This window comes from Lathamus discolor, chromosome 1 (genome assembly GCF_037157495.1).
Source record: "Lathamus discolor isolate bLatDis1 chromosome 1, bLatDis1.hap1, whole genome shotgun sequence".
In the NCBI taxonomy this organism is placed as follows: domain Eukaryota; kingdom Metazoa; phylum Chordata; class Aves; order Psittaciformes; family Psittacidae; genus Lathamus; species Lathamus discolor.
This window is the reverse complement of record NC_088884.1, coordinates 96,942,206-96,968,556: the sequence shown is the minus strand read 5'-3', so window position 1 is coordinate 96,968,556 and position 26,351 is coordinate 96,942,206. Positions and strand designations below refer to the sequence as shown.

At 36.6% G+C, this 26,351-nt stretch overlaps 1 long non-coding RNA gene across 1 annotated transcript; it reads right to left on the bottom strand.

Annotated features, from left to right (window-relative positions):
- Nucleotides 1-23,008, bottom strand: LOC136007277 (uncharacterized). The gene is made up of 4 exons (XR_010609576.1): nucleotides 22,898-23,008; nucleotides 5,080-5,184; nucleotides 320-477; nucleotides 1-82 (listed from the first exon to the last, which is right to left on the bottom strand). It is a non-coding gene; the product is annotated as an uncharacterized LOC136007277 (long non-coding RNA).
- Nucleotides 23,009-26,351: the final 3,343 nt, after the last annotated feature.

The window sequence follows — 26,351 nt, the reverse complement described above, 5'->3', positions numbered from 1 at the left end:
TCCACTGTGCTGGTCACTAAGAATAGTCTTCAAATTGCTTTAAGATGAAAAAACATTTTACAGGAATTTTAATTCTTCATTTCTGGAATAAAACATCAAATTCAAATTTTTGTATTTGTTACAAGGCAAAATAAATACACTCTGATAAATACTTTGCTCAAGCTTATGTCATATAATGTCAAAAATATGTGACATATTTTTTACATAACTTTGATAAAAATGCTACTGTTGGTCTTACTTGGCAAAATCTTTTTTCATAGTCATAACACAATCATTCTTACAAGCAGAAGAAAAAATACGCTACATGAGTAAACCTTACCATGGATTTAATGTTTTGGTCTTATTAGTCAAGTTGTCCAGAAGGGTCTCAGGTATTTTATCTTCTGGCTATCTCATGGAATTATTGCTGTTTGTGTTACTTCAGCTGTAACCTGGACAGTGTTGTGACTCAATACATCAGTACAGCAAACAGCAGACCTGTAAAGAAGAATTCAGATGTAAAAAGTGGAATGAATGGAATGGAAAATGACAATTTTGTGTTTGTCCATCATTTTTCTTTAGAGCTTTCAGTAGGCTGTATTACCAAGGGTGAGAACATAAGAATATTTTAAAATATATTATTGAGGTAATTCTTTTCCAGAAATTGAAATTTTCAGTTAGCACTATCATAGCAGAAGCCAACAATGCATTTTGAAGGTAGAAGTGTTGTAAATTATGCTGCCATATTTTTCCAGGAAGGGAAAGGAAGATTTTGGGGGATTCTTCACCATTTCATCTATGATACCAGGCTTTGGCATTTGCTGTCTCCGTTTTAGGTGATTCTTCTAAAGAGAAGTGGTTTGTAATTAAGAACGAGTATACCATTATATTTCAGATTTCATAGCAATAAAACAATGTTTCTCTACTGACTACAGTGGGAGCAGTGCAGTTAAAAATAAAACTGGTTTGTGTGAACTCATATTTGTGACTCACAGACTAATAGTAAAATATTTTGAATGGTAAATTTAAAATAAGGAATAATAATATTGTAAAATCATAGTGAAAAGCAAAATATATGAAATGCATGTATCTAAATAGGGTAGTATTACGGTCATATAGTTGATATTGAGGTAATAGAGCATTATCCAGTAATTTCTGCAGAAAGCTCATACTCTTGTTCAGCTACAACATCTTTTTAGACAGAATGAAGACATTACTGTGAAGTCTAATTCATATAATTAAAAAAGAAAATTGCTTTATTTTTTCTCTGTTTTTCTTTAACTTCAAATGCAAAGCACTGAATTTTGCTTTGTCTTTGCTAATCTTGTTTTCTGCTAGACAGAAAAAAACTGTCATATCTCTTTTAATGCACGTATGTGTAAACTATCATAAAATTATAACCTGCATTTCTATTGAATAAGCAAAACAGTTACATTTTCCAAAACACAGCTCTTTAGGAATCTGTTTCAAATTTTTTTCTATCATAAAGAAAACATACCATAAATATTAATAATATTACATAATTTACTATCATAAATTAAAAATTAAGTGTTCCTTCTCTGACCCTTTTTCCATAAGTCTGTCTATTACCTGAAGAAGAAATAACACTTTCTTATTTGCTCTTTATACATTGGACGATTGTGTCTTCTCACTTAGTGTCATGCCAGAAACTCACATTCAGTGAACCATCTCCACCCTGTGCACTCTGAAGTGACTCATATTCCTTGTTCCCAACAAGGAGCTTGTTTCTAGATGTAGAATGTAACCCTAAACGGTGACATTAGAGATGCCTGCCCAAGTAACTGAGCTAAGAATTTTGCAGTGGTGGCTTTTCATTGACAATTCCCTTTTGATATTCTATCCTTGTTTAATTTGTTCTAAAAACAAACAAACAAAAAAATTAGTTTCCATTATTAAGGGTTGAAGTTTGGGGGGGTGGGGGGGGAAGACTGTTGAACATTTATAAACCTGTAAGTCAGGAGGCTCCCCTCCCCAGTGAACAGAAATTATTGAGGCACACCTCCCCACCCACCTTAATATATCTTAAAACCTTCACTTTTTTCTAACTCAACTCACACAACACCAGGCTGCCATAGCTCATGGAAATTCCTTATTGAATACAACAGGGATGAAAGCTGGGATGAAATCTAGACTTTTCAACTGTTCTCAAACAAAGTAGTAACAACAACCGGGTACAACAATTAACAATTTCCATACAGTAAGAAACACATTCACATGAGATAGAAAAGGCTTTGGAATAATGAATGTTTAATTAGTTAAAAATAATATTTTATAAATACTTTCTAGAAAACATAAACTTTATTTAAATAAGAAGTCAGTAACATGTTTAACTAATTCGAAAATAAATATTAGAAAATAATTTGAAAAATTAATACTATATTAAAAGTTTGGGTTATTTTAAACTAACTTATGAAATTGAAAAAAAATATTGTTCAAGAATATCTTTTGCTAACCGTACAGACTTTTCTCTGTTTCAGGCTTTGAGAAAAGCAGTGTAAAATCTGCTAAGTTACATATAGTGTAAAAAAGAGACTACAGAAATGTTTGCCTTTTTGCCACGGAAAGTTTTGTCACAGGCAGTACTTCACCACTGAAAGAGTTAAATAAACCTGCTTGCAGGATTGTAGGGTCTCGCTGAACAACTCACACGGCTATTTCTTGAAGTACATCAGCAACAGGTGACCTGCTAAAAAATCCAAATGTGTTACTGTTTTGCTGATATAGATGGGAGGGTCTATCATCTGAAAATGTATGAGTTCAGTTTTCATCGAGTGCATTTATTGCAGTATCAAGACTAACAATACAGGTAACAAGCTGTTCATGAACCTAGAAACAACTCATATTTTTTGTTTCTAGCTTGCTGACACATCTCTCTCTCCTCTGGATGTAGTGGCAAAACATTTGAGACCCAAGCTTATGTAAGTCAGAAGCTAGATGCATGGGAAAACATACAGACAGCCCCCCGCCCAAATCCTCAAAACCTTGACCCAGTAACTAATTTGTTCTGAAGTCAATTAAAAAAGTGTGTGACTTTCTGGAGGTAGGAGGGGAGCAATAATATTTTTTTTATTTCATTCAGCTTTGCCAGCAGGAGAATATGGTTAAATATTTTATTTATGAGAGTGTGCAGAATATGGTAGAATATTTTCCACAAATTTGTAATCCATGCACAGTTAGGTAAGTGTGCAGCACTTTTCCGAAAGCCAGAGAAAGACAGCCTTTGAGGCTGCTTTTAATTCTTTTCTGTTTTCCTTTAAGCTGCTGGCAGCAAAAGATAGGACTGAAACCTTGCTTTCATGATAAGTGAGACATCTACAACAAACACCTAATTTATTTTATATTTTGTTGTAGATTAGAAAGGATTCTACTGTGAGGTCAGTCATGCACAGATGACCTCATATTTATTTCTTAATTACAACTGTGAAATTCTGAAGTGTTTCTGATGTGTCACAACTGAGACTGGAATAGCCTAAGACGTGACTTTTCAGTCCTCTGGCCATAGTGAAGTCAGATCAGGGATACAGTTCTTATGGTATAAACTGTGTTTTGTCACAAATCCACTTGACTCCCTTCTGGGATTATCAGCTTGTGTAGATTTACTCTCTCAATTCAACCTGAAGGTTTGAGAATCTCTGGCGTTTGGTATTAGCCATGCTTTCTCTCTTAAATTTATATTGAAAATATCTGCCACATTCTTGCTTGTGACAATCTCAATTTATAAAAAAGTTCTTTATTCATTTGATATCCAGAGGAAAAAAAAAAAACAGTAGCTGAGTAACACTGGTGTCATGCATTTCTGTAGTGGTAGAGCTGCTGCCTAGACTATGGTGGGCTTCAGAAATGGGCTTGAAAACAAGGTTAGTTCCCTGCAGTTCCTTTTGCATCTCTGCAGATAACTTTTCCTCTAAAGATATTCCGGTGTTTCTCTCACAGGACTGAGAAATCATCTTGTCATACCAAAATTTGTCAGAATTTATCTGTAAGTTTTCCATGTTTGGTAAACAATTTCTGAATCTAGCCACCATTAACATCTGTGGATTTTGCAGCAGACAACCTTTTACTACCTGAAGTGAATGTGTTAGCTCTAAAGTGGTTTCTTCCCTGATCCTACAAAGCGCTTTCATCCCTAGAAGTTCTTCCTAACTGCAGCTCTCATGTTGTTGGTATTGTCTTCTGTGGCTTTGTAGAGAAGAAATGTGTGCTGCTAATTGCCTGTTTTATCTGTACTATCTGTGGGTATTTATAGACGTCCATAGGCATGTGGTCACTGCACTACTGCAGTTGTTATCTTTGCTTTGTTATTTATGCTGATGTTTTGACCAGTACCTAAAGGTACTTGTACCCTGACTGTACATTGAAAAGGAATCAGGGAAGGGGTTCGTTGTAATACTTTTAGAGGAGGTACTGACTACTACAGTGAGCACATAGAGTTTGAAATTTTTTTGAAAGCACAGAGCATCTCCAATTCTGCAAGTCTTCCTTTGATTTTGTAAATTGTATGCATCTTGCAAATTTTTGAGTCTGTCTGAGAAGACACCTTAAAGACAGAAGATGAGAGAAATAAGTACTTTGAGTAACAGAGATGCAGAATTTCTGAAGTAACCTTATTAACATAAATGTTAATAGATGCTTCTTGCATTTGTGACAAATAGATGGTTTAATACAGAATTCAAGTAATAGGAGTACCTGGCAGTCAATGTAGTTAACAGGAGTGGCTAACTATAATTTAGTTAGTAAGTGAGTAAAACTGGAGAGTTCTGCTTTCAAGCATTAAATGCAGTGAGGCCTTCCTGTTTAGCAGCAGAACAATGACTATCAAAAAGTTAAATTAAGCTCTTCCTCAGAAGCAGCAAATCAACCCCTACATAGCTGTATTTCTTAATAGACCAGACACCAACACAACCCAAAAGGGATAAAATTGGGGTGGGGAATTAAAAAATGAAAAAAACACTCAAACCCTTCAAAGCATAGCACCTGGGAACCTTCAGATGTATGCAAGACTATAAGACAACACAGCTGAGGCCCTAGTGTGAATGAAGAATAGCTGAAGTGGAGAAAAGGTGATCCAGCTGCTATTACCATTTTGTAGTCAGTTCCAGGACGAGGATGAGATTTCAGCCTGCTGATGGATCTGTGTTCTGGCGGCTCCTGTACAGTGGTGGTCTAATTTCTTGTCTCCAGGACCTAAAAATAATAACTTGTTAGTTCTGTGGGAAGGAAATGAGACAAGTACTAATGGAGCAGAGGAGCTGAAGGTATGTTAACTGTTCTGATGGTCTCTGTGGGGGTGCTAGTGGTGTGTTCCTGCAAGACTGTTGTTTGGGTTTGTTTTCTCTTTTCCTTTTCTGGGACTCAGATGATTAGTCTGCAGGCAAATGTTGCTTACCTCTTGCCTTGGCTTTGGAAAGTAGGAGAGAAAAGTATAGGGATTCAAGGTAGTATCATTTAAAAATTACAACACTTTTCTCTCCTTTTATGTGATTTCTCTACCTCTTAGTGTTTTCCCCCCTGCTGTTCATAATCCTCTTGTATAGGCATTCATTTACATTCTTCCTTCATCTTATATCTCTATGTGTTGTATTTGAGAAAAAAGGGGATCTGAAACTAAGTGACATGGGCAAATGGGCATTTATAAGAGTATTTCATGGTTGTTGGGGAATTTACAAAGTTCTTCCCTGTCATTTATGTCTTAGGATTCTTGCTTTTTGGGTTGTAGTGTTCTGGTTTGTTGTGGGGTGTTTTTTTTTTTTTTTTTGAGGGTGTGGTTTTTGTTTGTTTAGAGTTTTTTGTGTGTGTTCCATAAAAGAATTCTAGGTGGTCAGTCAGGTAGTAAATTTTTAAATAATGAATACCTACCTTATGTAAAATATACAGCTGTGGGAAATAATCAGCCTGAAATGGCACTAATTTCTGCATGTTACTGTGGATTTTAAATAAACCAAGTATGTCAGGATGAGGGATAATGTTTTAGAAAGGTGCTTCTTTAAGGTTTAATGACTTGGCTATAACATCAAAGCTAATGAGAAACGAAGTTGTGGTTGTGTCAGGAATGTGTTTCAAACAGAAGACTCGGTATTTTGATGTTTATTTCCTTCCCTTGGAGTGCTGTAAACTGTGTTAGTTTAGAATGGTGTTAGGTAAGGTGGTTTGATCAAATGAAATGCTGCTTTTATGTAACGAATGGTAACTGACCTGAGCCACTACTGAGGAATCAGGATTTAAAAAGAAAAATAAAAGATTACTTGCATGCTCTTGTGTCTATAGGAGGTTGGTAATTTGTGTGTCATGTAACCATATGGCATTCTTCAAATTTGGGGTTACTGGAAAACATGCAGTACTTCTTAACTCTGCCTGCACTGTATCACATACCGTAAAAGGTTTTCTTTCATTTGCTTGGTTTTATATTTTTAATTACTAATTTTATTTTGAAACATTTTGCTGTATTTATTTGATTTACTTGTTATCTCAATTTGGAGGGGGTCAGGGCCATGTTATATAAGAATGGGGGAGAGTTACTAGTGTATGTGATATAACTGTATTTTCTCCTTAATGGCTATCCACAAAAGATGTCCACTGGAAGTGAACTAACCTTTAGGTAAGGCATAAGGCCTCAGTATTGTGAAATATGTCAAAAGCATGTTACAAAGAGTTCTAAGCCATTTTGTTTATACAGTTAAAGAAAACTTTTGGTGCATGTACTTTAATTGTGAGTTCCATAAGGAGAGACAGAAACAATCACTTCCTTGTGAAATTCTGTATCTCTGAAGATGTCCGCACTGATTTATCTTGTGGGCAAATTGCCATTTGATTGGTTCACACATTTTGTTTCTGTTTATGTAAATACACCATATTTGCAGATCTGATCTGCAATATTTCATCATGCATGTTTTTCTTATGCATGAGAATAACTCTTACAGGGAAATGAAATCTTACAACAAAGGAACAATAATAAATATAAGAGGAATTTCATAAATAACTGCTTGTTTTCTGAATAAATAAAACAATTTCTTTCTATTGTTCTCTCGTGTCACTCCAGAATCAGCTTGTTAAAATTCAGAGTAGATAGAATAAACTTTTTTTGTCCTTCCCCCAGTCTTTTTTTGCTTGTGATTGAGTCTGCCTGCTGGGCATTGCCAACTTATTCTGGCGGATAGTAAGACCGCCATTCATTTCTGAGAAGCAAAATAACCTTTTAGGTGGACCAGACTGTGCCTAAATCTAAAGTATTAAAAAGAAAACAAACAAACAAAACAAAACAAAAAATCAACAAACAACCCACAAAAAAAAAAAAAAAACCAAAAACCAACCAAACAAAAAAGGCCAAAAACCAAATAAACTAGAAAGAACGTTTTTCTTTCTCTGCAAGGTCAATTACTTTATCCTTTTCCTGAGATTATGCAAATTTATCAGTTCCCAGTAGGCTCGTCTGTCATTGCCATGAACCATACACAGTCACTTAACTGGTACAAAATCAGTTATGTAAAATGCTACCAAATCAGGATGATCTTTCACATTAGTTCTATAATGGCATAAATGACTACATAAAATACAGCAGAAAGTGAGATTTTTCCATTATGACATTTGAAGTACAACCTCAGTATAAGCTCAGCAGTTCCTTTACATTTTTGTTTGTTTGTATAAGAGACTTGAGTGTTTCAGAAGAAACACTAACCTGAAGTGTTAAAACCTGCAAGGTTCTGGCTGAGTCATGCTGACAGGTGAGAGGAAACAAGTACAGAAATGGAAAATGCTTCTCTTCAGACAGGGGAAGGAGTTTCTTGATGAGTATAGAAAGAAAGAACAGACTATTGCCTGATGCTTGGTAACTGTTTGGTCTGTGTTTGAGCTAGACCGATCTTTAAATCATGGCTGTACTAAAATCATCAGCTAAACTTTTGTAAACAAACACTTTTCACAGGGTAATCACTAGGTGACCAAACTCTACAACCCAAACTTCTGGTAAATTAGCTAGTCCGAAAAGAATTCCTTTAATGTAAAATTCATTATTGTTTTGTCATTACAACCTAAAGAGAAAGTGTTTAAAATATTTCAGTAACTTCCACCATTCAGTAAATTCCACCATTATTTTATATACAACTAGCTGTTTGTCATACATTTGTGAGGGGTTTGTTGTTTTTTTTTGGATTTTTTTTCTGTTAAAAATCCTAGGACAATTAACATCCTTCCTTGCTAGTAGAAAGAACTGTGAGGAAAGTCAGAATGTGCTTATCTTTCTTGCCCATTTCTCATGCTTCATAGCATAAATCTATTCCGCTCATTCTCTAATGTAACTTGTCATCTCAATATGCAGGAGAGGCAAAACGTACCTTGCAAATCAATTGTCAGCAAAAGAGAAGAGGGAAGGCAGATCCTCAAAATGCGCTGAGGTCCTTAACCTTCTTTGATTGGTGCAGATATGCATGACTGATGCAGTGGCAGGCTCAGCAAGCCATGAAGTAGTTTTATTTAACCAGGGAATTGTCCATGTCTGTGAGTGTTACTTATACAGTGTGTGTTTATGAATAAACATTTTTCAAGTTTGTATATTAATGGTGCCTTTACAGCTGCACTGCATCTCTCGCCAAGATTGCAGTGCGTAATGTGTGTGTGCTGAATGATGACATGTTGGGGGTGCTCTCCTTGGTGGATGAAGCACTGATAGCAATTCACTTGAACACTTAACCTGACTAAACTGGGTGTTCTTCAACAAACAAAACCCCGAAACAAACCCCAACAAAAACAAACACTGTCTTTGACTGACAGTGCTATGCTTTATTGCTCATGTTAGCTAACAGATGAGGTAGCTCCTACTCTCAATATAACAGTATGTTGTGTTTTGTTGGTTTGGTGTTGGTGGTTTGTCGTGGTTTAAGCCCAGCTGGCAACCCAGAACCACGCAGCCGCTCGCTCCCTCCCCCCTTTCTCTCCCCACTCCTGGAAGGATGGAGAGGAGAATCAAAATAATGTAACTCCCACAGGCTGAGACAAGAACAGTCCGGTAACTAAGGTATAACACAAACCGCTACTGCTACCACCAATAATAGTAATGATAAGGGAAATAACAAGGGAAGAGAATACACTCACCAACTGATACCCAGCCCGACCTGAGATCTAACCCTTCTGGGTAACTGCCCCTAGTTTATATACCGGCCATGACGTGCTGTGGTATGGAATACCTCTTTGGCTAGTTTGGGTCTGGTGTTCTGGCTCTGCTTCTTCCCAGCTTCCCCTCCTTCCCGGCAGAGCATGATACTTGGAAAGTCCTTGGTCAGAGTAAACATTACTTAGCAACAACTGAAAACATTGGTGTTATCAGCGTTGTTAGCAGGCTGAAAGCCAAAACCACAGCACTGCACCAGCTACTAAGGAGGAGAAAAATGACTGCTACTGCTGAACCCAGGACATGTTTTTTTTTGTTGTTTTGTTTGGGGTTTTTTTTTTTTTGTCTGTTTGGGGGTTTGCTTTTTTAATTTTTTTTTTTTTTTTTTTTTTTGAGTTTCCCCAGGCTCCATCTTCTATTAGGCTGCAAAAAATTCTTGAAGTACTGACTGGACACAGTTTGAACAGCTCTTGTGTGTGTTAGAAAACAGTGGATTTCTCCCAGTAGTGAATCTTGTCGACTTATCCTTGTCAATCCAATAAAAAAATCGCTTTCCTCTTGTACACATTGTGTGATGGTATTTTAAGCTTACCCTGTACCATTAAGGTGATTGGGGTCTCTGCTATTGAAAAGTGGTGGTGGGAGTCTGCAGTAAGCCAAGACAGAAGTGGCAGAAATAAAGCAGTGAAGAAAACCAAGCCATTAGTTAACATAGCATTTAAAATACAGTAGTTGATTTCTTGAAATGTCTAAGCATTTTAGATAGCTGCTGTGCCTCAGCTATTAAGTACTGCTCCTTTACTGAAATGTGATAAGTCTCTTTTAAAAACCTACTCTGTTAAGGCAAGGTTTTTTACAATGGTATTTTTAACTTTTCTAAGAGATGATAGAGTACTCACTGTCAGTTAGCATATTTTGTCTTAAGGTAAGTCTTGTAGACATATAGTTACAATGCAGCTAAGGGGCACTTAATTAAAGTGTTATTTTGTGTCAACAAATTAATACTTTATCGGCTTAATCCTTTCTCTAAGTATATACAATACGCTTAAGCAGTTGATAGTTTAATACCTTTTATTTTATGGTTGGTTTTGGTGATATTTCTAAGTATGACCATTTGAAGCTCCTTGGTAACGTTTATTATTTATGATATTTGAGTAAAAATATACAGGTAAGGATAAGTCTGTAAAAGAGCTGTCATTGCAGATCTTTTCTGAATGTTTTCCCCACAATCTGAATAAATCTTTTTCTCCAAACATCACGTAAATTAAAGCTTTCTAAATGCTGACTGTGATTATTGCCCTCATAGTAAGCATTTCCTCAACTGTAGCTCCTAATTCTGCACTCTTCACCAGCATCTGCAAGCATGTGGGTGTGTTGTTTGGAAGCTCTGTCTTGGTTTGTGCATCTCCCCAGGCTTAGTTGCTAATGTTGCCTGTCATCTGTCTACTTTTTGCACCTCTTCCAATACTCTCACCTTTTCTGAATATCGTCTGCTGCTTCCACAGCCTGTTTGGAAATTTTCCTGAGCTACCTTTTACCCTGCTGCTGCCTTGCAGACCTGCCTTGCTCTGCTCACATATCACTTTGTTATCTCAGTATTGACCATCATTTGGAAAATGCAGTGGTATCCAAAGTTATAGTCTTCACTGGCCAATCTATCAGGGTGAGGGATAAAGATTGCTTGGCAAAAACTGTGACCTTTTATAATGGTAAATATAAAGCATTGTCCTGACTTCCTGATAGGAAAGTGCATATACTACGGAGAGCAATGTTATTCCATTTATGCCATTTCTACGTATGCAGGACTTTTATTTAAATGTATTTTAAATAGCAATAAGCACAAGCATAAAAGTTTCAAATATATTTATCTATTCAATTATATTTTATCTATTATCACAAGATTCATGTAATTTAAGAGATGTAATTAAAACACCATAGACAGGAAATCTATTACTATTAAAATAATTTTGGAAAGCATTTTTTCTATACTAAAGAGCAAATTTGTATTTTTATGGATTAATTAATATACTGTGATGAAATTCTAAAGCTGCACAGCATTAATTGTTATAGAACTAAGACTAAAGCCTTATATTTTAGTTTTAATATGTTCAGATCATTTTAATGCTGTTCAGGTCTCCTATTTGTGTGTTTTAAGCAGCTAAAAGATCCTTTTAAATTAGGAAAGACTAATTGCTTTAAATTTATGCAGGTTCAATGAGTAGGGCAGTGAACTGTTGCTTAGAATATCAAGGGTTCAATGTTGGCACCTTATTACTGCTCTCTAATATGATCTATATCAGTTTTTAACCCTTGTTTTCTTTGGCTCTTTCCTGTAATTTCAGTGGGCTCTGCAATTCTTGTCCTTTCAGTGTGTTTATAAAAGTCCAACAATTTTGAGGTCCACATCTTGGCATCTTTTAGAAATATGGGAGAAAATAATAAGTCTTATGCCCAAATGTAAACAATTTTATCTAAATAGGATACTGATACTCATTCACTATTTCCTTATGATATGCCTCTCTTCCTTTAGCCTCAAACTGTCTCTCCTTAAATTTTTCACTAGGCAGTTTAAATGTCTTACAGCTGTTATAATTTTAAATGTACTGCAGATTTAATTTTATTTTTGTCAGTGCAACTCAGTTCTCTCTAAGATTCATTTACAAAAAATAAAAATCGCAGAACAGTCAACTTTACAGTTTCTCAAAATTGAATGTCCACCATACCATGTTTCTGTTCATGACTAAAAATGGCAATTTTCTAAGGTGCAAAAATGGTCATCCCTAACTTTCTAGTACCACTTTGTACCTTGAAAGAAACCTAGGGATCACATTTTAAGGCTGCAATACATTTATATTTGTGCGTCTTTTCCAGGATCTGTGCACTAAAGACAGAGGTGCTTCACAGTAAAGAAAACAGAAGTCATGTATATGATGAAGGAATTATGGATTGAAATCTTATCATCAACATTACAATAGAGGTTAAACTAGATCGTAATGTTATCTCTGATTTTAAAAGCTGAGTCACTGAGCAGATTATATCTTCTTTTGTGCTGAAAGAATCATCCATTTATGATCCTTCACTTTTGAAATGAAGTATTAAAAGGTTTGAGTGCATTAAAAAAAAAAAACAGGAAACACTAAAAGCAAGGATTTTTTGTTTGTTTGCTTGCTTCTCCCCAGTTCCATGTGGAATGACTTAAACTCATTCTCCTCCTGTGTATTTTCAACACAATTGTCAAGTGGAATCACTGTGCTATTATGAAATAGCACAATGGTATTTTCTTTCTTACTTCATAAGCTTTATCTTCCTTCTTCAACCACCACAAAAATTATTGGGGAAACATGGGAATTTTTTTAAATTTTATTTTCCCTTTTAGTAACAGTAAAGCATCCTAGGGGTGTGTGTGGAGGGGTGGTTGTGTTCGGGGTTTTTTTTTTTTGCTTGGAAGGGGCAGGGACTAACCTTATTTCTTTAAACACTCTACAGTTTCTGAGATGTTTTCATTATTAGTTTAGTTTAAATTTCTAAGCAAGAGACCATAGAAACACCCATTTGTCTTTTTCTTTAAATAAATCAGACTTTTCAAGCTTTGTTTTTATTGATTAAAAGCATGGAAGTATATAATGTTCATTTAAAATTTGCTTCAGGCAGCTTCTGTAAGTTTATCTGCTCGTGTAAAGAACAACAGAGCATTTCAAAAAGCAGTGTTGCTGTAGTGCTTGATACTGAAATATTTTGGCTGTATAAATGTCTATATATCTTCATTTTTCCCTGGAGGTTCCATCCGATAAGTAATGTTTGGGATAAAGCTAGGTGGAAGAATAATAAAAGCTGAAAATATATTGTTCATATTTTTTATCAAAACCCATTATATTTTGTTCCTTAAAGGTTTAATTAGCTTTTTTTTACTTTGAAATTAAGAACAAGTTGTTCTGTGTAAGAATCTTCAGACAGCTAGTTGATGACATGTGTTAAGTCTATTCTTTAGTGTTATTAATGAATATTTTATAACTGAATTATTCTAAAGTGTTTTCCCCTCTCCCATGTTTTGAAATTTAACCAGAAAAAGAGCATTCAGGTTAATGGAAAATATTTCAATTGGCTACCAATCTCTTCTGAGCACAGATGGGTTCCAAATTATGAAAATGGTTTACTGAGAGGGTTTATCTGGAGATACTATCAGTCTGATGAAGGTTGAGCAGAGTACAGCTGCAGGCATAAACACTCAATTACCTGAGCAGCCTTTGACCACCATTATTTTCAATTTGAGATAGAAGCCCTGTCCCTGATAACTCATAACCCATCATCCAGTTTCTTTTTAGTTATGCTAACCGGAGGGGAGAAAGAAAATCTCTGCTGAAATGTAAAAGAAAATACAGAAATATTCTTTCTGACTGTATGTAATCCAGGCAGATTTTCTCACTCTGCTGGGACTTCATTGCTTTGAACCTTTTGACCAAATTTATCAAGCTGATGGAGATTTGGTAAAGCTTTAGAGACTGCCCTTAAAATCCATATCCACTGAATTTAAAATTACTTTCTCTTCTTGCACAGAATGTAAATGCAAAGTTGGTAATAAAAGTGCCTCTTGTTAAAGAAGATTGCTTATGTCAAAAATGCGCACTTTAATCCAACTGCTTTTGAGCTCATTTGGTTTTATCAAACTTGACTATACTAGATACTGTCCTGCGTTTAGCAGTAGCAGTCAGTTTTTCTCCTTCTTAGCAGCTGGTGCAGCGCAGTGTTTTCATTTTCAGCCTGGGAACAGAGCTGAAAATGGTTTAAACCACAGCAGAAGCTAAGGAAAAGAAAGAAATTTAAAACGTCCAACATTGAGATAATCTGAGTCTTTTACAAAAGTTGAGTGTTGAGTGGTCCAGAACCAAATAAAAACTGGTTTGAGGCTGAAAAATATGGTCTATATGATTGTGTTCAAGATTGTAGGACTTAGTTTTAACTTTGTGGTTTCACATTGTTAAAACCTTCTACCTGGATCATATGGTTCACCGTAAGTCTGATGACAGAACTTGGAAACAAAGTAAAGCAGATAGCCAATTAGGAATAATTTCTCACTATTGTTTAACTTGTTTATCTCACAAGTTACGCTAAGTTGAGACTATTAAACACACAGATGGTGAGTAAAGTTGGATTTCAGGATATGTTTGACCAATACATGTAAATACATATGGAAGTGCACGATGTGTCAGTTCACTCTGGAGTGTCACTAAAAAATACTTGTTAGGTGGATTTCAGATCAAACAATATTAATATACAGGTTGTGTAAAATGGATGATGTGGCTGCAAACAACAGGGAAAATTATGAGCTCTGCTGCAAAGACTGGCTACGAATTTCAGGGTACCGAATACTGTAAGTGGATCAAACATTTGGGTTTTGGTTACCTAGGCCAAGTTGTACCAGGTAGACTGTGTGGAGGTTTTTTTCAAGTGAATGTGATTTCAACACAGAAATCTTCCCACACAAAGACGTATTTTATCTGCTGGGACAACAGAGATTTCTGAAGTACTTTGGATTTTATCAGTGCTAAAGGAAGAATTTTGTAGTTGTTGAAGTAGTAGTAATTTAGACTTTTTTTCTTCTCTTTCTTTTGTTTCACTTGCTCCCTGTGTTCTCTGCTTCTTGATGAAATAGGAATATCTGTACCAGAACAATTGTCTCCAAAGTCCTCCAGGTGAAAGCAATCTGGATTACTGGCTGTTTGCATACTGCTGATGAAACTGAAAATTACTTCTCTGTGTAAATAGTTCAAGGTTGTTATTCTCCTATTACAAATTCAGAGAGGTCAATTACTCAAAGTATTTATCAGATGATTGTATATCATTGCTTCTAAAAGGAAAAGTTTGCTAGGGCTTGGGATAAGTTTCATCTCAGTTTTTGGAAATGGTGAAGTAGGAACAGCTGAACTCACTCCAATTTCTTTCTCTTTGGGGTGTAGGGGATAAACATAATCTATTTTATGCCATTGACACATATAACTTGGGGCGGTCCGGAGTTCAGGGGTTTATGCTGCTAAAGTCTATGACTGGGCCACATGGCTCCAGTTTCTGAGATCTCAGACAGACGGATATTTTCTTTGCTGCTGTTAACTATTTTTGCTGAGTAAACTCATGCCTTGGATGCAGAGATCACCAGATGGTCGAGTTCGAGATCCTCAGGACAGTGAGAAGAGCGTGCAGCAAGCTCACTGCACTGGACTTCAAGAGAGCAGACTTTAGCCTCTTCAGGAGCCTGCTTAGTAAGGTTCCATGGGATACAGCCCTAGAGGGCAGGGGGTCCCAAGACTCTTGGCTGATATTCAAGGATCACCTGCTACAAGCTCAGGAGAATTGCATCCCAACTAGAAGGAAGTGCAGCAGGAGGGCCAGGAGACCTCCTTGGATGGATAAGGAGCTGATGAGGAAAAAATCGAGGGGAAAAAAAAGAGGCTTATAAAAGGTGGAAACAAGGACAGGCAGTCTGGGAAGAATACAGGGATGTTGCCCGGGAAGCTAGGGACCAGGTTAGGAAAGCTAAGGCCCAGTTAGAATTAAACTTGGCTGGGGATGTTAAGGATAACAGGAAGGGATTCTATAGGTAAGTAGTGAATAAAAGACAGACTACGGGCAACGTGGGCCACCTCCGGAAGCAATCTGAAGAACTGGCTACCCTGGATTTGGAGAAGGCTGAGGTTCTGAATTACTTCTTCGCCTTGGTCTTCACTGGCAAAGGCTCTGACAACACCACACAAGTCTTGGAAGGCAGACACAGGGACTGTGAGAATTAAGACCTTGGGCCCACTGTAGGGGAGGATCTGGTTCAAGACCGTCTTAAAAACCTGAATGGACACAAGTCCATAGGACCTGATGAAATCCATCCGCGGGTCCTGAAGGAGCTGGCGAATGAAGTTGCTAAGCCACAGGCCATCACATCTGAAAAATCATGGCAGTCAGGTGAAGTTCCTGATGACTGGAGAAAGGGAAATATAACCCCTATTTTCAAGAAGGGGAAAATGGATGACCCGGGGAATTATAGACCAGTCAGTCTCACCTCTGTGCCTGGCAAATCTTGGAGCAGATTCTCCTGGAAGGCATGCTAAGGCACGTGAAAAACAGCAAGGTGCTTGGTGACAGCCAGCATGGCTTCACTAAGGGGAAATCCTGCCTGACCAATTTGGTGGCCTTCTATGATGGGGCTACAGAATTGATGGATAAGAGTAAAGCAGTTGATGTTATCTACCTGGACTTGTTCAAAGCGTTTGACACTGTCCCACACGACATCCTTCTCTCTAAATTGGAGAGATATCAATTTGATGGATGGACCACTCGGTGGATAAAGAACTGGTTGGATGGCCACACACAAAGAGTTGTGGTCAATGGCTCGATGTCCAGCTGGAGACCAGTAATGAGTGGTGTCCTTCGGGGTTGGTGCTGGGGCCAGTCTTGTTTAACATCTTTGTCAGTGACGCGGACAGTGGGATTGAGCTCCCTCAGCAAGTTTGCCGATGACACTAAGCTGTGTGGTTCTGTTGATACACTGGAGGGAAGGGATGCCATCCAGAGAGACCTCAACACGCTTGTAAGGTGGGCTGATGCCAACCTTATGAAGTTTACCCATGCCAAGTGCAAGGTCCTATACCTCGGTCAGAGCAATCCCAAGCACAGCTACAGGTTGGGCAGAGAAGAGATTCAGAGCAGCCCTGCAGAGAAGGACTTGAGGGTGCTGTTCGATGAGAAAATGAACAAGAGGCAGCAGTGTGCGCTCGCAGCCCAGAAAGCCAATCGTATCCTGGGCTGCATCAAAAGCAGCGTGACCAGCAGGTCGAAGGAGGTGATCCTGCCCCTCTACTCTGCTCTTGTGAGACCTCACCTGGAGTATTGTGTGCAGTTCTGGTGTCCTCAACATAAAAAGGACATGGAACTGTTGGAACAAGTCCAGAGGATGGCCACGAGGATGATCAGGGGACTGGAGCACCTCCCATATGAAGACAGGCTGAGGAAGTTGGGGCTGTTCAGCCTGGAGAAGAGAAGGCTGCGTGGAGACCTCATAGCAGCCTTCCAGTACCTGAAGGGGGCCTATAGGGATGCTGGAGATGGACTCTTCATCAGGGACTGCAGTGACAGTACAAGGGGTAACGGGTTAAAGCTTCAACAGGGTAAGTTTGGATTGGATATAAGGAGGAAATTCTTTCCTGTTAGGGTGGTGAGGCATTGGAATGGGTTGCCCAGGGAGGTTGTGAGTGCTCCATCCCTGGCGGTGAGGCCAGGTTGGACGAAGCCTTGGGTGGTATGGTTTAGTGCGAGATGACCCTGCCCATGTCAGGGGGGTTGGAACTAGATGATCTTGAGGTCCTTTCCAACCCTAACTATTCTATGATTCTATGAATCTTTGATTCTTCAAGCAAACACAGCCTGAAGGGGATAAATAAAGTCATGTTTCATTTGTTGGTGGAACTCACTCATGTTGTGAAATACTGTGTTGAAAACTGAGGCTTTGCATCTTCTGTATTGTAGAAGGTGGAAAATTCCTGTTAATTCCAGAACATCAGTTCCTGAGATTCGGTTTGTATTGGATGCTGTTGTTCTTAGAAACTGTTTTTCATATTACTCTTAACACTCAGCTTTTGGGAAACTTTTTGTATTATCCCAGATGTTTTAAGTATATTTCCTTAAATGAGCAGTCAACTAAATGTATTTGCAGGGACTCTGTGAAGGAGACTTTTTAAATTCCATTTAAAAAAAAAAAAACTTAAGTCTATGTTGTAAGGGATCTATGATCCATTAAACCCGTTCTGATGTCACTTACAGTGGAATATATCTCCTAGTTCAGCTGTCGGAGTTGAAATGTAGCCATGGCATGCAATGGAAAATGACTGCATATTGGCAGAGTGGGAAGAAGGAGGTCTGTGAGATAATGAGACCCTGCAAGTGGCTTTTGACATACATAGGTGTGTGACAAATGTGACAATTAATAAGCATACAGTTCACGTTCCAAAATGACTTGGAAATAATCTGTAATACAGTTAATTTTTTTTCTGGGAAAACACTTCATACTGTGTTTTGTTTATTTGTAATGATGGTAATTAATATTTTACATAGTGTGGATAAAACAAAGAATATTTTTTTGAATCCTCTGGAATGGAATTGATTTCCTCCTAAAATAGAATGGATTCAGTATAGAGAAAAACTTATATTTCTGGCAGGGCTGCTAAATCCTCAGAATGCTATATATGTGTATGACCTGGATAAAAATAGTAAGTGTATATATAGTTTTTATCACTTAAGTCCTTTCAGCATCTCCCAGAGATAAGAAACATTTGTCACCTTTTGAAGGGGTTTTCATTGACAAAGGCTTCAATCATGCAGAAAGCTGTTTTCAGATTTCCATAAAACAAAGCGGACACCATTTACATGATAAATTGCTCCTAGACAACAATCTTAGCTGACTACCCAAGTGCGACCCAGTGATTCTGTTATCACTGATTTGTCCTTCAGTTTTCAGCAGGATGAAAATGAAGGACTTGCAACTAATTGTGCCAGGAAAACATAGTTAATTTGTTCATACTGCTGAACTGCCAAAAAAAAAAAAAGTCATTGGAACCGAGTGTAAATCAGATCATATGCAATAAGAAAGCATTATTAATGGCCATACTGTCCTACAAAGAGCCTGAGGGTGATACTTCGTAGTAAAATTACTTCTGGAAAGATGCAACAATTTTTTATTTTTTTTTTTAAGCATAAAGACAGGTATTTTTAAATGTTGCTGAAAATTATGTCTTCTAATGGAAGCTATGAATCTGTTATTTTTAATCAGTACCAATCTTGAGGATGAAAAAAGTCTAGATATATAAACATGTTCTGGACTCCTGTTATTGCCTAATTTTATTCTGATAAAGATATTGGAAACCAGATATGGGGGGGGGGGTGTGATATTTTTTTTTTTTTAGTTGGTTGGTTGCGTGGTTGTTTTTTTTTGTTGTTGTTTGTTTGTTTGTTTTGTTTTTGTTCCCTCATGTTTTAAAATAAACTTAGCAGAAGTTTGACACTGCTGTAGACTCTTTTAGCTATTTTGGTCACGGTGAAATATTTTCCCTGCAAGCAAATATTATGCATAATGTTATTTGTGCCTTCTGTTCTATAATTACTTGCTCTTATGCTTTCGTTTTGCACCTTTTTGTTTTTTCCAGGGAGCACTTGTTCTTGAGGGTTTTTTATTTAAAAAAAAAAAAACCCACAAAATAACAAAAACAACAACAAAAAAAAAAACACGCACACACAAAAAAAACAACTATTTCCTGTTTTCTTAACTGTCATGTTTTCCTTCTTTTTGCAATTTCTGTTGTTATTTGTAACCATGCTTTTCATTAAGAAATAACAGTAGGACAGTAGGCTTGAAGGCAAAGCAATACTGCTTTTAGCTTGAAGGTGGTCAGTGTAATTTTGGTCTGTGTAGTCTTGGTTTTAAATTAGACTTGGATTCTATTGCTAACCAAAAGATTCTGAAACAGCATTATGTTGGAGTCTTGTCTGAAAACAAATAGGATAGAAAATAAATAAAATGGAACTGGGAGAGAGCTAGAATAACAATGAAAAGATGTAATTTCATAACTCTGTGATCTAAAGAACTGGTTTCAAGCTGCCTACTAATATTCCAGTCTCTATTACTGTGCAGCTAGTTTACATTAACTGTCACAATGAAAATGGATCTTGAGCTACTTGGAAGAGTTGCAGCATAAAGACAAATTATTTTTTATATTGGTGATTATTTTGCAGAAGTTTTTCTCTCAAATTTCCAAAATGGAAAAATAAAATAGCCCATATTTGGACTTACAAATAAACTAAACATGAATCCAAAGAGAAATATAACAAGGTTTATTTCAGTTTCAGGGTTATTTACTTATTAGTATCAGCACTTCCGCAGAGATACAAACGTCAGCCTTTCTTGAATAATCTGATAGAAGCAAAACTGCCTCCTTCATTTGCCGAAACAATTTCATCAACATGTCTCTATGGGATTCATAAAGGTGTGTTGCCAGCAGCAAGACTGATCAGTGTTTTCTGGTTTGGGTGTTAGTAGGTTTGGTGGGGTTTTTTTAGAGGGATGTTAAGATTCCATTTCACTGCCTTTCTTTCTCTTAACCGTATGAAAATCTCCTAAGCAGAGAAACTTTTTAGAGACCAACAAAAAGTCTCACTGCAAGATGGATAGGACTGTAGTTTGGTTGTATGCTTGATGGGGTCTATGGGGTGCGTAGTGGGAGGCTGAACATTCCCGAAGTTCAGATTCTTTCTCTCTCTTCCCCAATTTTCTGTTTTAACTGGTATGAATGAATTAGGGGACCTGAAAACTTTCTGCACTCATGTTCCTGAATCTGAGGTGGGTTTGGTTAGCCTATTTTACTTATTTTTCTTTTACTATGATGTCATCATATTCTACATGTTTCCTTATTATTTAAAAGGTCATCCTCTATTTTCCTGTGTCTGTTGCTACTTATGCTGTTCTCCTAGTTACTGACATACCAGTTAACTTTTCATAAAATTTGATCTACATTAAAAAACACAAGAAAAGCTGTTGATTCTTGAGTTTTGCTATATGTAAGAAAGTGTTAGCATTTCTGGCATATTTCTTGCTCTTTATAAGTGGGAAGGGACTAGTGATCCCTAGAACTGAAAATAAGAATACACTGAATTATATATATAAAAAGAAGTGGTTTAGGGGTAAAAGCACAAATTGAAAAAATGAAGAGAAAGCAGAAAGTTCTCTAAGGAAATAGAATTCTCAAATTGCATGGATTTGTCATTCACCAGTAATCTAGGACAGTGATTCTCAGACTGTCCTCTGTAGAGCACTTTTATGCAGTCTGAGGAGTTACTTTGGTCAAAATTGTGCAGCAGTGATGAAAAACTGGAATAAGAGGTCACCCAACTATCCTAGGAAATTTCACTTGGGTCTGGCTTCAAGGAGAATTGCCACTGTTCCCTTATATTTCTGTCTTATGGGGTTCCTGGACAAGAAATGAAGTTAGTTTCTCTCTTTAATGTTTCTGTGCTGTAAGGACAGCTGAGTTCAGTATGCTCTTGGTACTAAAAATTGGAAGGGAGAGACAAGAGAGTGCAAGCTAAAAAGTAGAATCATCTGGAGCCGTATGTTTATATGTCTAAATAATATATATTTCAAGCAATCAGACGAGAACAAATATTAGTAAATATAAAAAAAATAGTAAATTAAACTGTTCTTTTAGTGGCACATATGAAACAATAATACTAATAAGAGAATATATAACAAAATAACTGAAATACCGATAACAGTATTTTTCATGCAACTGCAGGATTGTTTGTTTGTAAAAACAAGTCGGCAATCAGGACATGCATATAAATTACTGAACAGCAGCTGGCACATAGGAAGGAGAAAGAGGAAGACTCTTCATTAAAAAAAAAAATAAAAATATTCCCTCTATACAAATAAAACACCAACCAAAATGTATCATAGAAGTCAAATAGGATTATTATCATAGTGCAGTGACAGTTTCCTTTCAGATAAATTAAATGTGATGGCAAGGTTTTTCTTTATGAAGAAGAATTAATTATGCTGCAGCTTAAGATAAACAGGATACTGAAAGGGAAAAAACATTATGGCAATAGAAGATGATAAGAAACCTCCTTAAAGGGATTTTATGAAGTATTTATTTTGTGGAAAAGTGACAGACATTAGATGACTAGAGGGGAAATTATTAAATAGTCACATAATGAATGCAACAGCCACAACTATTGCATGTTTCAATTAGCCATTTTTTCCAGTGTGCTAAATTTCATTTTGCATGTTGGGCTAGAAAGTTTTCTCAGCAATCTTTCTCATATTTTGGCTGCTATGCATTCTTTGAATTGTCATTTACTTATTTCTCTGTCATCTTTTATGATTCTACATTCGTCTTTCATACTAATGCTCATATTGGTAAAGAAACCTTAAATCTCTTATTTACTTTGGCATTGGAGAAAATTCTGTCCTTTAATTTTCTGAGTATATTAGAAATTTGCATTGGTACATATAGCAAGACAATCCCTATTTGTGGGTTTTTTGTTCTTTTTTTTTGTTTTGGTTTGGTTTTTTTTTTTTTTTTTTTTTTTTTTTTTTGTAACATAGAACTGATGGATGGGACTGTGTGGATTAAAACAAATAGGAAATCAAAACTCATAACCTTTCAGTAACCGAAATTAACGTCCCTTAAATGTAGTGATGCAGTCTCACTACCAACAGTGGTAGCTTCACTATGAAAATAGCATTTGCTCTAACCAGTTTTCAGACTTTTCCTGCTTCTTCATCTGAACAGCACCCCAGTAATGTTTGTTAAAACTAATGCTGTAAACTTCAGTGACATAAAACCTTCATTTCAGTCAATCTAAGTTTTCTGTTTTGGAACAGCAGGTTTTACCTTGAAGTGTCTCATTTGTCATTACTTTTCATCAACAGCTACTCATTTTGCAATCTGAGCAGGTCGTCATTTCTCTACATGTATCGAATGCTTCCATCCGGGTTTTAAATTATGTTACATAGAAACTGTTGTAGGTGATTTGCCTGTATGTTGTAGTTTAACCCATCTGGCAATTAAGTATCATACAGCCACTTGGTCATTCCTCCCCAGTGGGATGGGGAAGAGAATTGGAAGGGTAAAAGCGAGGAAACTGATGGGTGGAGATAAGAACAGTTTACTAATAAAGTAAAATAATACTACCAAAAAATGTAATTTCAAGGAAAATAAAAAGAGAGAGAAATAAATCTTAAGCAAATAAACAATAATTGCTTACCACCTCTTGACTGATACCCAGCCCAACCCAAGCAGTGATCAGTTCTTTCCAGGTAGCTCCCCCCAGTTTATATACTGGGCATGACATGCTGTGGTATGGAATATCCCTTTAGCTAGTTTGGGTCAGGTGTCCTGTCTCTGTGCCCTTCTATGTTCATGTGCCCCTCCTCACAAGTCCTTGATCAGGGTAAGCACTACTGAGCAACAACTGAAATATCAGTGTGTTGTCAGCATTGTTCTCATACTAAAGCTAAAACACATCACTGCATCTGTTACTAGAAAGAAAAACAACTGTCCCAGCTAAAACCTGGACAACTGGTATCTTTATTTCCACTATTTTATTTTTTTTATTGCAATAAATAGAACAAGAAAAAAAAAGTAAGTTCAGGATTAATCTATATAAATTTATGAATTTAAAGCATTATTTCTACACCATATGTTGCAATATTATATACTCTACCAAAGGTAACCGGACAAGCATGCTTGTGCTTCTCCATTGTCAAAAATGATCGGAGAGGATTTTTAAAAGTAAAACCAAAGAGAGGGAAGAAGGAAGTGAGTTCTGTTAGCAGATTGGGAATTTTATTACTCAGCCAGCAAATTTCTACCAACAGCACATTTTATTGTAGGATCTAAGAAAAATAATTTTTTATATGTAAAAATTAGCTGCAATTAGCATTTGATATTCAATTTTAAAATGTATATTTCTCTACACATAAAGAATTGCAACACTTTTAATCCCCTCTTTCCAAAAGTCTCCCATCAAAAGCAGATTAAGTTTTTCTAAGGTAATGAAAAACCTGTTTGCTAAATATTGTTATGGGTTAACTGTAATGTGCAGCTAAGTAGCATGCAGCTGCTTGTTTATTTATTCCATCCATAGCAGGACAGGGAAAGAGGAAGGGAAGAGTAAAACCTCCCAAAATTGGGAATAAAAATTTAATGAAAGCTTAATAAATGAAGTGGAAGAAAAGAGAAGAAAATTAAAAACAATGTAAAGGCAGTAACCAGCTCCCATGGGTAAACTGATGCCCATTCAATTTCCAAGCAAAAGTTGGCTGTTGCATGGAAAAGAAAAACAAAAATTAGCCTGTTTTCTCTTTATTGCTGAGCATAACTTTCTATGATGTTTTTTCTTTTTTCTTTTTTTTTTTTTTTTGTGGTGTTTTGGTTTTTTTTTTTTTTTTTTTTTTTTTTTTTTGTTCCAGGCTATGAGGGCAGCTTGCTTTGGTTCCTACATGTGTGTATATGTATATATGTGTGTACCTGTGTGTGTGTATATATACACACAGCACTGCTTGTAACTTGCTGTTGCAAGCAGTGCTGTACTTAAGTGTACAGCACTAGGAAATGTGTTCTTGTAAAATCTGAAATTACTTTGTAGTGGCCTGAATTCTCTGCCTTTTTGTGACAAATCTCTGTGATTCTATTAGTGTGTGTTGTGAGCAGGGTAGAATAACTGTCAGTTTTCTGTTGCATGGAAGCTGGATGTACCTTTCATTTGAGTACAATAAAAAAAAATGTAGAAATTGCACCATCTCATTAATCAGTTCTCTTAAACTTTCCCAGGGTTAGAAAAGCAGAAACACAAAAAGATATTTAGAGCAAAGGAACTGCTATTAGTAAAGGACAAAAGACAGAAGGCCTTGTCCGAGTTAAATTATGAGTTCCAGCTATTGTCTGTAGGTGGTTTTCGTCATTAGCTACCATTCCAAGCAGCTGCAGACATTGCCTCTGAAATCTGTGTAAAGGCAAGGATTCAAAGTTTAGGAAATAGTGAAATGATGGTGCCTACAGTCTAGTAAAGTGATAGCTTTCTCCTTTTGAGGGACATGCATACTATCAAAATTCTAGAAACTGCAAGGAGATGTTAAAATAACTGTTTTAAGTAGCATTAAAGGGGAAAATATTAGAGGAGATCTCATGAAGATTATAGAAAATGACGTCTGTTAGAATCACTTGTGGTTATAGCACTAAACAAACTGTGTTCTTTTTAATGGTTTGTTGTAACAGCCCTTCTACTGAGAGATCTAATGCTGTGTTTCCCTTCATCTCCTTCCTCCTTGCATCCGATCTCTCCATGACAAATAGGGAATACAGCTAGTCACACTTCCAGTCTTCCTTCCTTTCTTCTACCTGGGTGACAGCAGTAGCCCTCTGGGATTCTTTGAAATCTGGCTGGTGAGCAAGATATTTTGCTGTTTACAACGACTAGCAATGCTTGCACGCGTACAGAGAGCTTAATTAGTTTTTCTTTATCTCTGTTTCTGTGTGTCTCAAAGTCTCTCAGTGGTGAAATATGTGCTCTCTCACACACCAAAAAGAGAGAAGCACATTGTGAATGAGCTCATTTTGAGCATCACCTTATTGTTGCAGCAGCTCAGTTGTCTCTGTGCTTGGAGCAGTGGGAAATGTTTGGCAGCTCAGTTGCCTAATTTTCTACGTGCTCATCTGTTTGATCCAAATGGGTGAACAGCTGGGATCACACCATCTTGAAGACGATTGCTTACTAGAGTTCATTTCTCTGACAGACATTGTGCTCTAATCTTGCTGAATGGGGCTTTGCTGTTTTCCTTTCTTTCCTTTTTGCCTAATGAAAAGAATACTGAAGCTCATCCAGAGGATCTTTATTATATCTCTAGTGATTCATTTTACAGTAAAAAGCATATTATTATATTTCCGGAATTTCAGGGAAGATATAACAAATAAGATTTCTTGTGGACTTAATGTATTGCATTTTTTCCTTGTGTTTTTTCTCATTAAAAAAAAAAAAACAAAAAAAACAAACAAACCTACCCAAACCATATCAACAAAGTTCAGTAATTATATGCAGTAGACCCACAAATGATCCTATTGGGAAATTCCCTAATTGTCTGTAGAAGAGATAATAAAAAGAAGCGACTCAAGGCAGGTGGGTAAAGACACTCTTGAAGTATTTCTGGTTGGCTCTTTTGTGTGTTTGGAGGCAGAGGCGATTTGGTGTGGGTTTCATTTGGTTTGGGGGGGTTGTGGGTTTTGAGGTGGGGTTTTTTTTTTTGTTTTTTTGGTTTTGGTTGGGTTTTTTGTTGGTTTGACTTTTTAGGTCATGTTAAATAAGGGTTTTCCTCCCCAAGAAAAGGAGTGATACTGTGATATTGATTCAACAAGCACCTCACTGCCACCAAGTAGCTCCAAAAATGTAAATTAAATTTAAAATCTCAGATTTTTCTTGTAATGTCTTTGACATGTTTCTCTTCTGGAAGAGAACACAAAATACACTAAAATCACTAAAACCCCTTATCATTTAAGGGGGTACAGCCCTCTTCAGGTATCTGTTCTTCACAGAGGAAGAAAATGATCTATTTCTTAGTTTTCAGAGTGGAGAAGACAGGTAAAACCAGGTGAAACTAATCATCTGTGTTCACATATTAAATAGTAGATACAGCTCTACTTGCAGAAGTAATAGATGTGAATTT